The sequence below is a fragment of the Protopterus annectens genome, chromosome 14.part0, assembly GCF_019279795.1.
Source record: "Protopterus annectens isolate FY-2018-M chromosome 14.part0, PAN1.0, whole genome shotgun sequence".
Taxonomy (NCBI): Eukaryota; Metazoa; Chordata; order Ceratodontiformes; family Protopteridae; genus Protopterus; species Protopterus annectens.
Genome location: NC_056748.1, coordinates 591,581,584 through 591,594,217, shown reverse-complemented (window position 1 = coordinate 591,594,217; position 12,634 = coordinate 591,581,584). Strand labels below are relative to the sequence as shown.

General features: G+C 40.0%; 1 long non-coding RNA gene across 1 annotated transcript in view; it reads right to left on the bottom strand.

Annotated features, from left to right (window-relative positions):
• The window catches only part of LOC122788800, a 137,309-nt gene extending 125,773 nt beyond the window's left edge, over positions 1 to 11,536 (bottom strand). Inside the window, exon 1 of the long non-coding RNA XR_006362740.1 lies at positions 11,428 to 11,536. This is a non-coding gene — a long non-coding RNA (uncharacterized LOC122788800). The remainder of the gene's footprint in view (positions 1 to 11,427) is intronic.
• Positions 11,537 to 12,634: the final 1,098 nt, after the last annotated feature.

Here is a 12,634-nt window from a genome sequence, read left to right as displayed (position 1 = left end):
TGAAGATGCAGCAAGGTCTAGGAGGCAAATTCCTGAAATTGCTGACCATGTCCAGATTGTCAGATCAGCAAATATCAGCTAAAACGATTGCTGAGACACTACAGATATCTAGAGAATGTGTTGGATTTATAATCCATGAGCAGCTTGGTATGCAGAAGCAGTCAGCCAAGTGGTTGCCCAAATGTTTGAATGCCAACAAGAAAAAGAAATTTGAGTGGACACTTCCAAATTGAGTTGCAGCACTTTCGTTGAGTTGGTGCCAACTTTTTGGAATGACTAGTTACTGTTGATGAAACATGGTTACACCACTATAATCTTGAGACAAAACAGTCCATGCAATGGTACCACTCGTTTCATAATTTCAAGACCCAAGTGTCAGAAGAAAGGTCATGGCCACAGTGTTTTGAGATCAGGAAGGTGTTGTAATGACCATCTTCCAAGGGGCCTAAGAGTTAATGCAGAATACTACTCTAACATGCTGTGCCAAATAAAGGAGGCACTGAAAGAAAATAAAAGACAGGAAACCTGTAGAAAGTTTAGAAAGGAGTTCTCTTTTTGCAATACAATGCACCTGCTCACAAGGCTAGCAAAACGATGGACATTTTGATAAATTTGTGTTTTGAGTGCACAGACCATCTGCCCTACTCAGCAGATCTTGCTCCATCTATTTCCCTTTTTTCAAACCATAAGAGTTTGGAAGGGTGGTAATTTTAGAGTGACTTGGAGGTGATTGCAGCTGCAGAACAGTATTTCAGTGACCAGACTTCAGGCTTTTTGTTGTCAGATTTACAGAACTACAGACGTGATGTGCCAAGTGTGTTTATCTTTGGGGAAAATATGATGTTGAATAACTTGCAACTTTCATGGCTCCACATCAATCCCTTCTTGGGCAGGCTTAGAACTTTTCAGCACCACCCACATAAGAGAGCTTTTTCCTGTACCCTTGTGACAGAAGTGTGTAGGCAAAGACCCATCTGAGTGGGAAAGTACTGGTAGGTTGCCTTATTCTTGTTTATTCCACCTGAAATTGTATCATTGCGGCCCTGTGTAAATGCAAAGCCTTGAAGATTATTTTTTCCCCAAACTGTCAGTGAAAGCCTTTCCAAGTTTTTCTGCTGCTCTAGGAGCAACAGAGCTGTACACTGACCAGCATTACTTTATTGGTCAGCCTTTGCCTACACAAAGTATAGGTCTCTTGTCTCTGGGTGACCAGCACATTTCAGTCAAATTAACCCATTCCCTTCACAAATAAAACATGCAGTAAAATCCTGCCATCATGGACAGGCAATTTCCCCATCAACTCTCTAATCAACCTGATGGACATAGGCATCCTGAGGCAATATAGCAATTGTCTAATGTACATCAACAACCATTTACTCCTTAAACAAAGTAATACTTTATGTGAGAGATGTAGGTATACTATGAAACTGGATACAAGACTCCTGTACAGACAAATCGTAGGACAAACGGGTTGTCAGCTCACACACAACCTCCCATGCTAAATAAGGGCATGGCATATAAACCCTCATATGCAGAAGTACTCACTAGAAACTTACCAGAAGACGAAAGGCTTCTGAAATGGTGCCATCAGAAACCACATACACGAGAATGCAAAAAAGAAAAAACAAACACACACACACGACAACACATAGCACACATTGGTGTCTCAACAAATAAGCCCATAAGGTGAAACACCACAAAAACCAATGTACTGGTCATAGGGGACTCCATAATTTGACGCAGATACTCCCCTTACCAGGCTGGCTAAGGGGACAGGAATGGTTAGCTGCTTGTCAGGTGCCAGTGTCTCAGGTCACAACCACAAGTACCAGTATGACTCAGCTATGGTCTATCTGGGTGTGAATGACTGAATGTACCTCACTGGGCTATAGGAAGAGACATGACCAAGCTCTTAGATTGTGTGCCACAAGCAGGTACAAGTCTAGCCATAAACAGCATTCTACTATCTCCAAAGATGATGCCACAATACAAACAAAATGATTGACTAAATTGGCTTAACTTCTGGTGTCACTCCGAGGGGATCCAATATCTGTGACCTTGGGAGGACATGCTTAACAGGTCAAACTGCTTTGGCAGAGATGGCCTGCACCCATCTCCTCTACTTTCAGATACTGGCAAAGGCAGTAGCCACCCTATTGTGCCTTTTTTAGGCATTGTTAAAATAACCAACCTCCAAATGTAGCAATAGATAACATCAAGGCAGTGCTGCTGAATGCTAGGATCATACCTTTCAACTGTCCAGATTATTGCCCCACAGTTTTGTCTCTCAAAATTGTGGTTTTCTGAAATTATTAGAAAATAGAGGATTGAAGTCAAAAAATGAAAGACATTTGAGCTTCAGACTTTATACCCCTTTTTACCCACTCAGAAAAATCCATGCCAATACAAAACCTGTTATTCTAAAAACTTTCTAAGTTTGTAAGACTGATATTTAAAAGGATGTCCCTACTTTGGGGCCTTTGTCCAGATTTCTTACTGCAAGAAGCTGAGAGATATGGCTAAGAGTCTAAACAAGAAACCACATTGCCTGAAAGCACACATCACCTTGGAAGTCGATGACATCTGTGCAGTCACCGAGACATGCTTCAGAGCCATGAGTGTGAAAAGAACTGAAGGAGGAGGTGTATACATCATCATTAAGAATAAAAACACCTAGAGAATGATCAAACAGTTTGACTGTCTCACACTACTCCAGGTTCAATTGGCTATAGGCAAAGCCCCCTACCACACCATAACTTGCTATATGTCCCCCATCATGAAGGAGAAAAAGCATACCACATACCTGGATTTACTGGACTTACAGAGAAGCTCAACATCTTTCTCTTGTGTGATTTCAAATTATCCTACCAAAACATACATGTACACAAACATGCAGGATCAGAGGTTCTTGGCTTTTATCAATGCAAATTCTCTGGAACAGCTAGTCAGCACACTTGTGTGGGGTTCAAATGTCCTGGACATAGTACTCACCAACATGTGTGAGCATTTTACCTCCCCACCACTGTGTAATGTCCTCCCTGGTAAGATCAGATGATAAAATAGTCTCTTTTGATGTAATTATAAGACCAGATACCCAATTGAGCTCAAAATTTGAGAATTTTTACAAGACAAATTACTTTCTACTAAGCGATTGAGTAAGACATTCCAAAGCACCCTTGAACACAGAAAACACAGACTCCTATGCAGATGTGTACACCAATGTCCTGTATAACCACTTAAGCAGTTGTGTAGAATCAGCTGTACCTGACTGGAATAAAACTAGCTCTTGCCAGAATAAGCCACCCTGTTGGGCCCCTAGAATAAACAGGCCATACAACAAAAGAAAGAAGTTACTGTCTAAAAACAAGAGGGGCCTGACTTAGCAGGGGAAGAAATCCCTCTCTAGCCTAAACAAGAGATCTTGGTCATGTACCCCAAAGCTAATTATGAAGCAAGAATAGCCTCCCCTAGCCAAGGATAATCACATGGCATTATTTAACTATGTCCAAATCTAAAGGGGAATACCCTGTGTTGTGCTGAACCGGCTGTGGATGGGTTCACCCATAACTCAACCAGAAGCAATAGCCAACCTGCTATATGACGCACTGAGTAGTGCACAGCTACAGTTATCCCGCTCCACAAGGTGGCATCTACCTTGGATCCTGGGAACTATTGCCCTATCAGCCTGATTTGAAAGGCCATGGAACTTATAAAGACATTGGCAACCTTGAAAACACTGGGCCGCACCCAGTTTGGGTTCGTGAAGGGCTGACCTTGTCTCCTGAACCTGATTTGACTTCTTCAAATTAGTCTCCAGAGCTGCATATGAGGGTAAGGCAGTCCACACATCTGCGGACGAGAGTAAGGCGGTCCACACAGCCTATCTGAACCTTGCCAAGGCCTTTGACACCATCCCCACTCTGGAATCATAGATAAAACTTACTAAGCTGGGCATTAATCCCTACATCACTCGATGGGTTGCCAACTGGCTTACTGATAGAACCCACACTGTAAAAGTAGCCAACTCAAAATCCAGCTCCAGAGAAGTAGAGTACCTCGGGGTTCAGTCCTGGGACCGCACTTGTTTAGTATCTACTTCTCTGAAGTGCAGGCCAACACTAAGGGACTCTGGCTAACAAAGTTTGCAGAAGACTGCAAACTGGGAGCCATTACTGAATCCACAAATTATGTGAATATTCTACAAAAGGTCCTTACAGAAACAGACACTTGGTGCCAGAGCCATGGGCTCAAGCTCAATGCCAAGAAATATATAGTTATCCCCTTTGGGAAAAAACATGTACCCATGAATTACCACATAGGTGACTACATTAAACACTGAAAATGTGATGAGAGACTTGGGGACAGCGGTCTCACCATAGATAACCACATCATCACAACAGTCATGAAATCCTATGTGGCACACCTCATCATAAAGGGCTTTTCATCCAGAAAAAAAAAAAAAGAAGAGGTCATTGTCCCACTGTACTCATCCCTCATTAGGCCAATTATAGAATACAATGCCCCATTTGGTATGTACCTCTCAAGACATCTGCAACTGGAAAGGCTGCAGAAATACCTCACTAAAAGAATCACAGGCCTAAAGCATATTCTCTATGCTGACTGTAAGAATAATCCAGCTATACTTTGTTGCATATCGTCTACTCGGAGGCGATCTCTGTTTAACATACATGGCCATGTCAAATCCAGAGTTGTTGGACATGCTACACTTAAAGAAATCCCAATCCCTCAGAGCCAAATGCTCCAGGGATCTAAACCTTGTCATCACAATGAACAAAACATGCTGGAGGGATTGGGTCAGAGACTTCTCAGACTCTGGAATAGACTTCCCATACATGTCAAGCAGAGCGCTTCTTTGGCCCTCTTCAAAAGGAACCTTGACGATTGGATGGGAGATAAGAAATTCACCCCGGGGATCATGCAAGTCATGTAAGTTGCCCTGCTAGACAAGGGTCCAGGGAAGTAAATATTGTGGAAAGAAATAGCCAGGGAATCGTTAAGGCTAGGCTTGTATAGGCCCTAGGGCCGATAGCCTAGTACCAGCCTATGACAGGTATGGAGAAAACTTCACCCCCCCCCCCTTTGTCATCATTTCCCAGCCTCTTATCTCAAGACAGCAGGTCATCTCTCCACTGCCCAGGGCCAAAAACATAGCATCAGTGGGACCAGACTATATACCAGGTTGCATTTTAATCATCTTAAAACATAACCAACCTGACCCACTTGGATCCCTGTTTAACCACAGCCTGCAGACTGGCTTTGCTCCAGATGGTTGGAGGACAGCAACAGTAATCCCACTGCACAAAGGGGGTCCCATCAACAGACTTAAGAATTCTGACTAGCCTCATCTGCAAGGGCATAAGTAATCTCTAAACTCTAGACGCAACCCAGTTGTAATTCGTTAAGAGTAGATCAGGTCTTAAACCTGGTTGCCTTCTTTGGGAAGGTCACAAAGTCCCTAGAAGAGGGGAATAGCAGTGCACATCATTTAACTGGATCTAGCCAATGTATTTTGACACAATCCCCCACTCAGGTATTATGGAGACTTCTTCCCAATTGGGAATTAACCCTTACATCAGATAGGTAGCCCACTGGCTCAACAGCAGGGCACATACTATCAAAGTGGGTGCATTCGCCTCTAGCAAAAGGCTAGTCTAGTCACCAGTGGTGTACCAAAGTTCAGACAAATGTGGATATCCTGTGGCTGACCAGGTTCACTGACAATTGCACACTGGGGGAAATCACAGAGTCCCCCAGTGATGCTAAAATACTACAGAAAAGATTAAACACAAAAAAAAAAAAATGTTGCCAAAGACATCAATTGAAGCCAAATGTAAAATTATTATTCCCTTTGGAAAAGCCAAAATCCTTGCCAATAACAATATGGACAGCACCCCCCTAAGAGTAGATGCAGTGATATGTGATCTGGGTAGTCAGGTTGATATTAGTTGCAAATTTGACCGTCACATATCCACAGAGGTGAGGAAATCCTATGTGGCACATCTCATATGTAAAGGCATGGTATCTAGGTGTTAAGGATATTATAATTCCATTATACTCAGGCCTCATCAGACCGGTAATGGAGTACAATGCTCCCTTTTGCATGTATCCCATAAGACCCCTACAACAGCTGGAGTGACCACAGAGGTTTCTCATCAAGACAATCCTATATGGAAAGACTAAAAGCCCTGTCACTGTATTCTGTCACAAACAGGCTGCCAAGAGGCAACCTGTGCCTGGCTTACAGGGCAGTCTCTGATCCAGCCCTGATGGAAATGCTACAGTCATAAATCAAACTGTACAACAGTCATTCTCTCCAGGGATTTAAACCCATCCTCTGACTTGAAGAGAGAGAGGAAAAGGGAGAGAAAGAAACTCTTCTGTGGAACAAGCTTCTCATTCATGTGAAGCAGAGTACCTCCCTGACAATCTTTAAAGGCAACCTACATCAATGAATGGTTAGTCAAATTAATTACCGGGGTGGCACCTATGTCCTTCCCATACAGAGGCAATCAGTATTAATTGCCATACCAGAGACTCTTATCTCTGTGAACTTTGCTCTCATAACTATTGAGAACCGAGTTCATTTGGGATAAATATGTCTAGGCAGGCAAGGGCTCTTGGGCAGTTAGCCAAGTAACCGCCAATGAACCTGTAAGACACTTGGTGATAATGTGAATTAAAACTGGATGGACACCAAGTTGCTCCTCCCACCACACACACTATCTCCTTACCATGCAAAGATGTTTGCTACTGATGGCTTTAAGTTTGTATTTTAAAAAAGGACAATGCCATGATCGCATTGCACTATTTCTTCATATGCATAGGTGAACTTACCAAAGCTCTGATTGTTAAGTAACCTTCAAGTGTGGTTTGCCGATAGGAAGTAGGCCCAATATTGTTAACTTTTCTCTTATCAGTTGACCAGGTTTGCTTGGCACTGCTCACTTAGCAGATGGGTTTAACCATGAACCACACACACAACACAAATTTCTCTTCCTAACCTTCGCTATAAATTTTTGGTGTACTTAATATGCAGTAGTTGTACAATGACTCCCTAGTTTGCTTGAAGAGGTGTGTTGCTCCTCATGTGTTGACTTAAAATTGCTCAATTTTGAGATCAGTACTCCAAGTGAAATCAACTCCAAATGTCACTGGTATTATTACCCCTTCAGCCTACATTAGCAATTATCTGGTATTATGGATTTCCTCATTCCAGTCATCTCTGTAGCCAGCTTGGTTGAAATGGACATCCATACACAAACGTAAATAAATGCCCGTACTCATGGATAACCACCAGTGTGCAAGCCATGTATTTTGAGCAAAGCTCTCATATGAAGCCATGACAAAAGCAGGTGCCAGATTCACCATAACACATGCACTTATGTTTTTGCATCACATGTGCAGGATAGTCATTGTGCATGTGGATGTAAATGACCATTACAAGTAATTCCATCACTGCCTGGCTTCAATGCCTACCACATTGCAGCAGTATTAAGCAACTGTGTTGGACCTTAAGTATCAGTATATGGCCATTTGCAAAAGGGCATAAATGGCCACTTTTCTGCATCATGATATTTCTTATAAACATAATGGAGACTAGACTAAAAGCACCAATTATTTCTGCTTAGGACACTCCTCACAACCCAAGAACCTCCTTATTACTGACCATAAATATATTAAACTGATTGTGTACCACTGACCACCTACTCCAGGGTTTTTTTTTCACTGTAACACAAAGTATTATGGTATTGTTGCACAATGCTTACAAATATTCAAAATATGCAATCATTGTTTAGCATCTGCTTATTTCCTTCAATGCACTGCTCTTGAAGTACCAAAGTTATAGGTTCATAGGTGTTTACTAGGCTAATGACCACAAGGGTTTTTTTTAAGCCTAGCCATGCATCTCAAATCTCTGACAAGTCCTGATACCTGCATGGGCCTGGGAGATTTACAAGTTAGAGACATAGGTGCCAAATCAGGGATGAATTTACAGTTTCCCATACAATTGTCCAAGTTGCACTTTAATTGAGTTAGGGAGAACTCTACTTCATGTGGATAGGAAGCCAGTTCCACAGACAGGATAGTCTCTGGGATACATACCCATCTCTCCAGCAGGTCCTGTTTATATCACAGGCAAGATAGTCTTTAGAATGGGTACTTCTGTAGCCGTTTGTTTTGTGGATATGCAGGTCGTCCATTAGAGAGGACCTGACAATGTCATGTATGTCAGGCATAGATCTCTCCTCAAGTCTGTAGGAGACAGAATAAAGGGATAGTACGTAGAGGCATAGATCTCTCCTCAAGTCTGTAGGAGACAGAATAAAGGGATAGTACGTAGAGGCAGTCAGCACAGTGCATTTTACTTCCTGTATTCTTTTAGTGAGGAACCAATGTGGACATTCCAGTTGTTGGATATTGAGTTTGTCAAGAATGCCCGAGTGGGGTATTGTGTCAAATGCCATGGCCAGGTCAAGATAGGCACAGTGTGAATGATTTTGCCCTCATCCATTGCTTTGCTAACCTTCTCAAAGAAGTCCACCAGGCTGAGTAAGAATGATCTGCCCTTGATGAAACTAAACTGGCTTACAGGCTTTAAAATGAAACTGTCAAGCTCGGGAGTTTAAGACTGCTGCATCCTTCCAAATTTTCACCATGCAAAGATGAGTGGGTCACTCCTGATGCATGCACAGAATTAACCAAGATGTAAGCATTGGACAGTTGTGCTAGAAAGCAAGCAGTAGGTTCCTGTGTTTACTCATGTTCACATGAGACCCAAAACTGCTCTCCCTAAGGGGGGGGGGGGTTGTCACCCATATTCTTCTCCAAGGAATTCCTTGTAGAGGTCTTTCAGATGTTACATGATCTCCCTTACCATTGTGCATAAAGCACCATTAGATCAACTAATGCAAACCAAGTCTGTACCTTATAATGAAGTACATCTGTAGATTTGACTATTGAACTGCTTGGCAGCCATAAATCTACATTGGGTTAAACTTAGCAGAGCTAGGCTAATTTCCACAGTTTTCAGGTTTCTCCATTTTGCGTCATGCTAACATACTGCTGTAATGTCTTCAAGAGACAACCCTATGTTAAAAAGCAATTATTTGGTTACATTACAGAAAGTGATTTAAACAGAGATTTACTTCAAGTAGACAAAAATGCACATTTTACTGAAGTGCACCTGTAGCTTTTTGTCTTGTACTTGAGATGAGTGTACTGCAATAAAGTTCAAGCACCTTTGTGGCATGTTCACAATGCTTAAGAACTATAGATGAAGTAAATCAAAGAGTGCAAATAATGCACTATACTTGAAATGGAAGAGTTCAGACAAAGTTAAGATAATTTCTAATCAATGAATTGAGAAGCTGCAACATTGCAAAACACCTTTTCAAAGCATTACCTGCAACATTGCAAAACACCTTTTCAAAGCATTACCATAAATTTCATGATCTAATTTTTCTAATCACTAACCAGGGCTAGTTCTGTGGATACTTTTCTTTATGAAATTAATGTTATTGCACATTTCAAAACAGCTACCCCCAATTAAAAATATTTTCAGATGTTTAAGTAAGGTTTTAGTTGATAGCAGTCCCCACCACTCCCATTATGTACATTACTCAAGTTGTTTGACAATTATGAGTTTTATACAGTATTGCAGTTAATTATATGTAGGCTGGCATACATTTGAGATGCATACAATTTATTTTCCATGCTGATTTTATCAAGTTCGTTATTATGCTTATTATAGCAATGCATATATTTATTCACATGTCTACATGTAATTTCTTCTAAACCATATCGTCACATTTGCCAAGATAAAACTGTATATGCAAGACAGAAGTCATTGTTAAGGGTACAAGTTGGGGGGGGGGGGCAGCAAGTACTATAAGCACTCCAAGTGCATAGCTCTGAAAGTAAACTTTTCTGCAGATACCCAACTATAGAGAAACTTCTAATGGCTGAACTCTTGCTTATGCACTTGTATGTCCTGTAACAACAAACAGCTACTTTATAGCAGACGGATATCACTTGTCTATTACTTTGCACATGGTTTATCTGCAAGCCAGAATACAAATAGATTAAGCTTTTTATGGAGGAAAGACTGAAGATCACTTGAGAGATTTGTTAAACTAAACTAATTAAAACCTAAACTAATCTGCTGCATTTTTTATGCTGGGCCTACCAAACTAGTGCAACAAGCAGATTCTATTTTAGTACTGTCAAAGTTAGAGATAATCAGCCTTTTAAGAAACTTGTACCCTTTAACTGTAAATGAAACTACTGACTTTCTTTGTTCCACATATCCCCGAGGGTGGGGGCTTAGTAGTGGTAAACCTTACATTCCCACTGAAGGAAAAAATGGCATCATACAAATAAGGCATGCATGCCTTGTGCTTCAACCCACATAGAAAGCAATACTCAATCCTGAAAATGAAACAAAAAGCATGCGGTCTTAACTATAGACAAAAAAGCGTAACAGATAAAAGTGAACGAGTACTGCTGTAGGTGCATTCTTCGTTTTCATAACCAATCTCCCCCAAAAAGTAGTTAGACTGACAGTACCTTTTCCCATCATACCACACGAATTCAACACCCCCTCTAAAAAAGGAGCTTAAATTATAGGTGCCTTTTTTCTGCTTGCATAAGAAGCCATACAAATACCATTTCTGATGTTGCTTAAACCACAAGACTTTAGGTATGAAGTGTCCAGTACCTTCTTAGATAGGAGGAGAATAAAAAAAAAACAAACATCTCTTTGTGTATTTCTATGAGTGGGAGGGGGATGATCCACTAAAAAGACAAGTTAAAACTTTACAATTTAATAGCTACCAATGCTGTAAACAGCTATACATAGTATTACAAGTAGGAACAAAGCCAAGTATTTTACATAGTCATCTCCAAAATAAGCATTGTAGTTCATAGAAACAAAACACACAAGAAACAAACACGTAACAAAGCTGCACTTAACAAGTTCAGTAAAATAACACCATTCTAAAAAACATCTTTCGACAGTCTATTTTTGGGGGGGGGTGGGGGGTGTTAACTCTAGTATTCTTTTTGTACTCTTTAAAACAATAAACAAACACAGACTTGAAACAGACAAAATAAAAAGGAAAGGTTGAGAAGTAATACAACACAGTGTAAAATAAAAATTCAACAACAAGAAAAAAAAACCTTTAAAAAGACTACTCCTACATCAACTAACATCTTTGCATATAAAAATATAATAAACACTTATTTTCTCATACCTTCTCACTCTGTAGGGCAGACTCCCTTAAGTTTTCTTACACAACTTAGACAATAGTTCATCTACAAGTTTAAACCTTACTATATACTGAGACCACATATTTTAATATATTGCATTTACCCTAAATTGTTACAAAAAAAGCTTTCTGTACTTACTCTTCAAAAATATATGCAAAGAAAATGCTAGCTACAATTTCTCCATAGTAAGACTCATCTCTGAAGATGTAGCATTCGAAGGACAATAAAATCAAAACCTCTCACCCTAACTGGGATAATAGTATCACTGATTTTAACAACAAACACCTGCAGCACACACAAAATTTTAAATTCCTGAAAGCTCTTTTAACCCCTTCACTACTGATCATTTTCTAGAAGATTATATTCTTGGTATGGAGTGCTTTGGGCTATTTTTCTCTGGTACTTATAAAGAATTCTATCTATAGAAACTTGTATTTTTATGAAATATTTTGAAATTATATTGGAAGAATTATGCTTAAAATGTCCCTTGATAGTTGCTTCTGTCCTTAAATGTAAATGAACAGCTGCAGCATGAATCTTACTAACAAGTTAAAAATATTTTTTAGTGTAAGTTTTACATTACAATGTTTAAAAAGACAGAAACTCTGCTGAAATTGTCATTTTATTAATACATGGATGGACTCTAAACTGACATTTAGACCCTGATACAAACTGTCTCACATGTGATTACCATAGAATTTCTGCCCTAAAACCACAGAAGCCACCAGAACTTTGGGAAGTACGCCTACATCAGACTATGGGCTATTTCCTGTTGCCAGATAACATTGTGCTCTTACAATTCCTTGAAGCATCCCTTGCAAATTGTATAAGGTTCCACAGGCTCATCTATGGTAGGACATACATTTCCTGCTATTAAACCTAAGTACTAGTTACCAACAGAATCAGTCCTGTCTTCAAAACACTGACCAAACTACTCATGTAAGACTTTTATCCTAGTGCCCCCCCCCACACACACACACTCTGCAGAAACACAGAAGCACACATATTCTGAGCAAAACTTTCTCCAGAATGTGCAAATGTGTAACATCACACTCAAATTTAATATGCATATCAAAAATAAATAAAACTGAAATCGAACATGTTTTTGTTTATACTTTTAACCCTAAATTAGAAGCCGTAAGGTGAATCTTAAAATAATTTCAGCACACATGTACTACATGCAAATATTTAGGTGTTTATCTGGTGCAAATATTTAGTTATTTGTCTGGTACAAATTTAATTTTTTGCTCTGCTTTGCTGATATAAATAATTTCTGTACTTCCTCATCAAAACTTATATTAGTTTGCTTACAAAATAATTTCAGGTGCAGCATAATGTATTAACT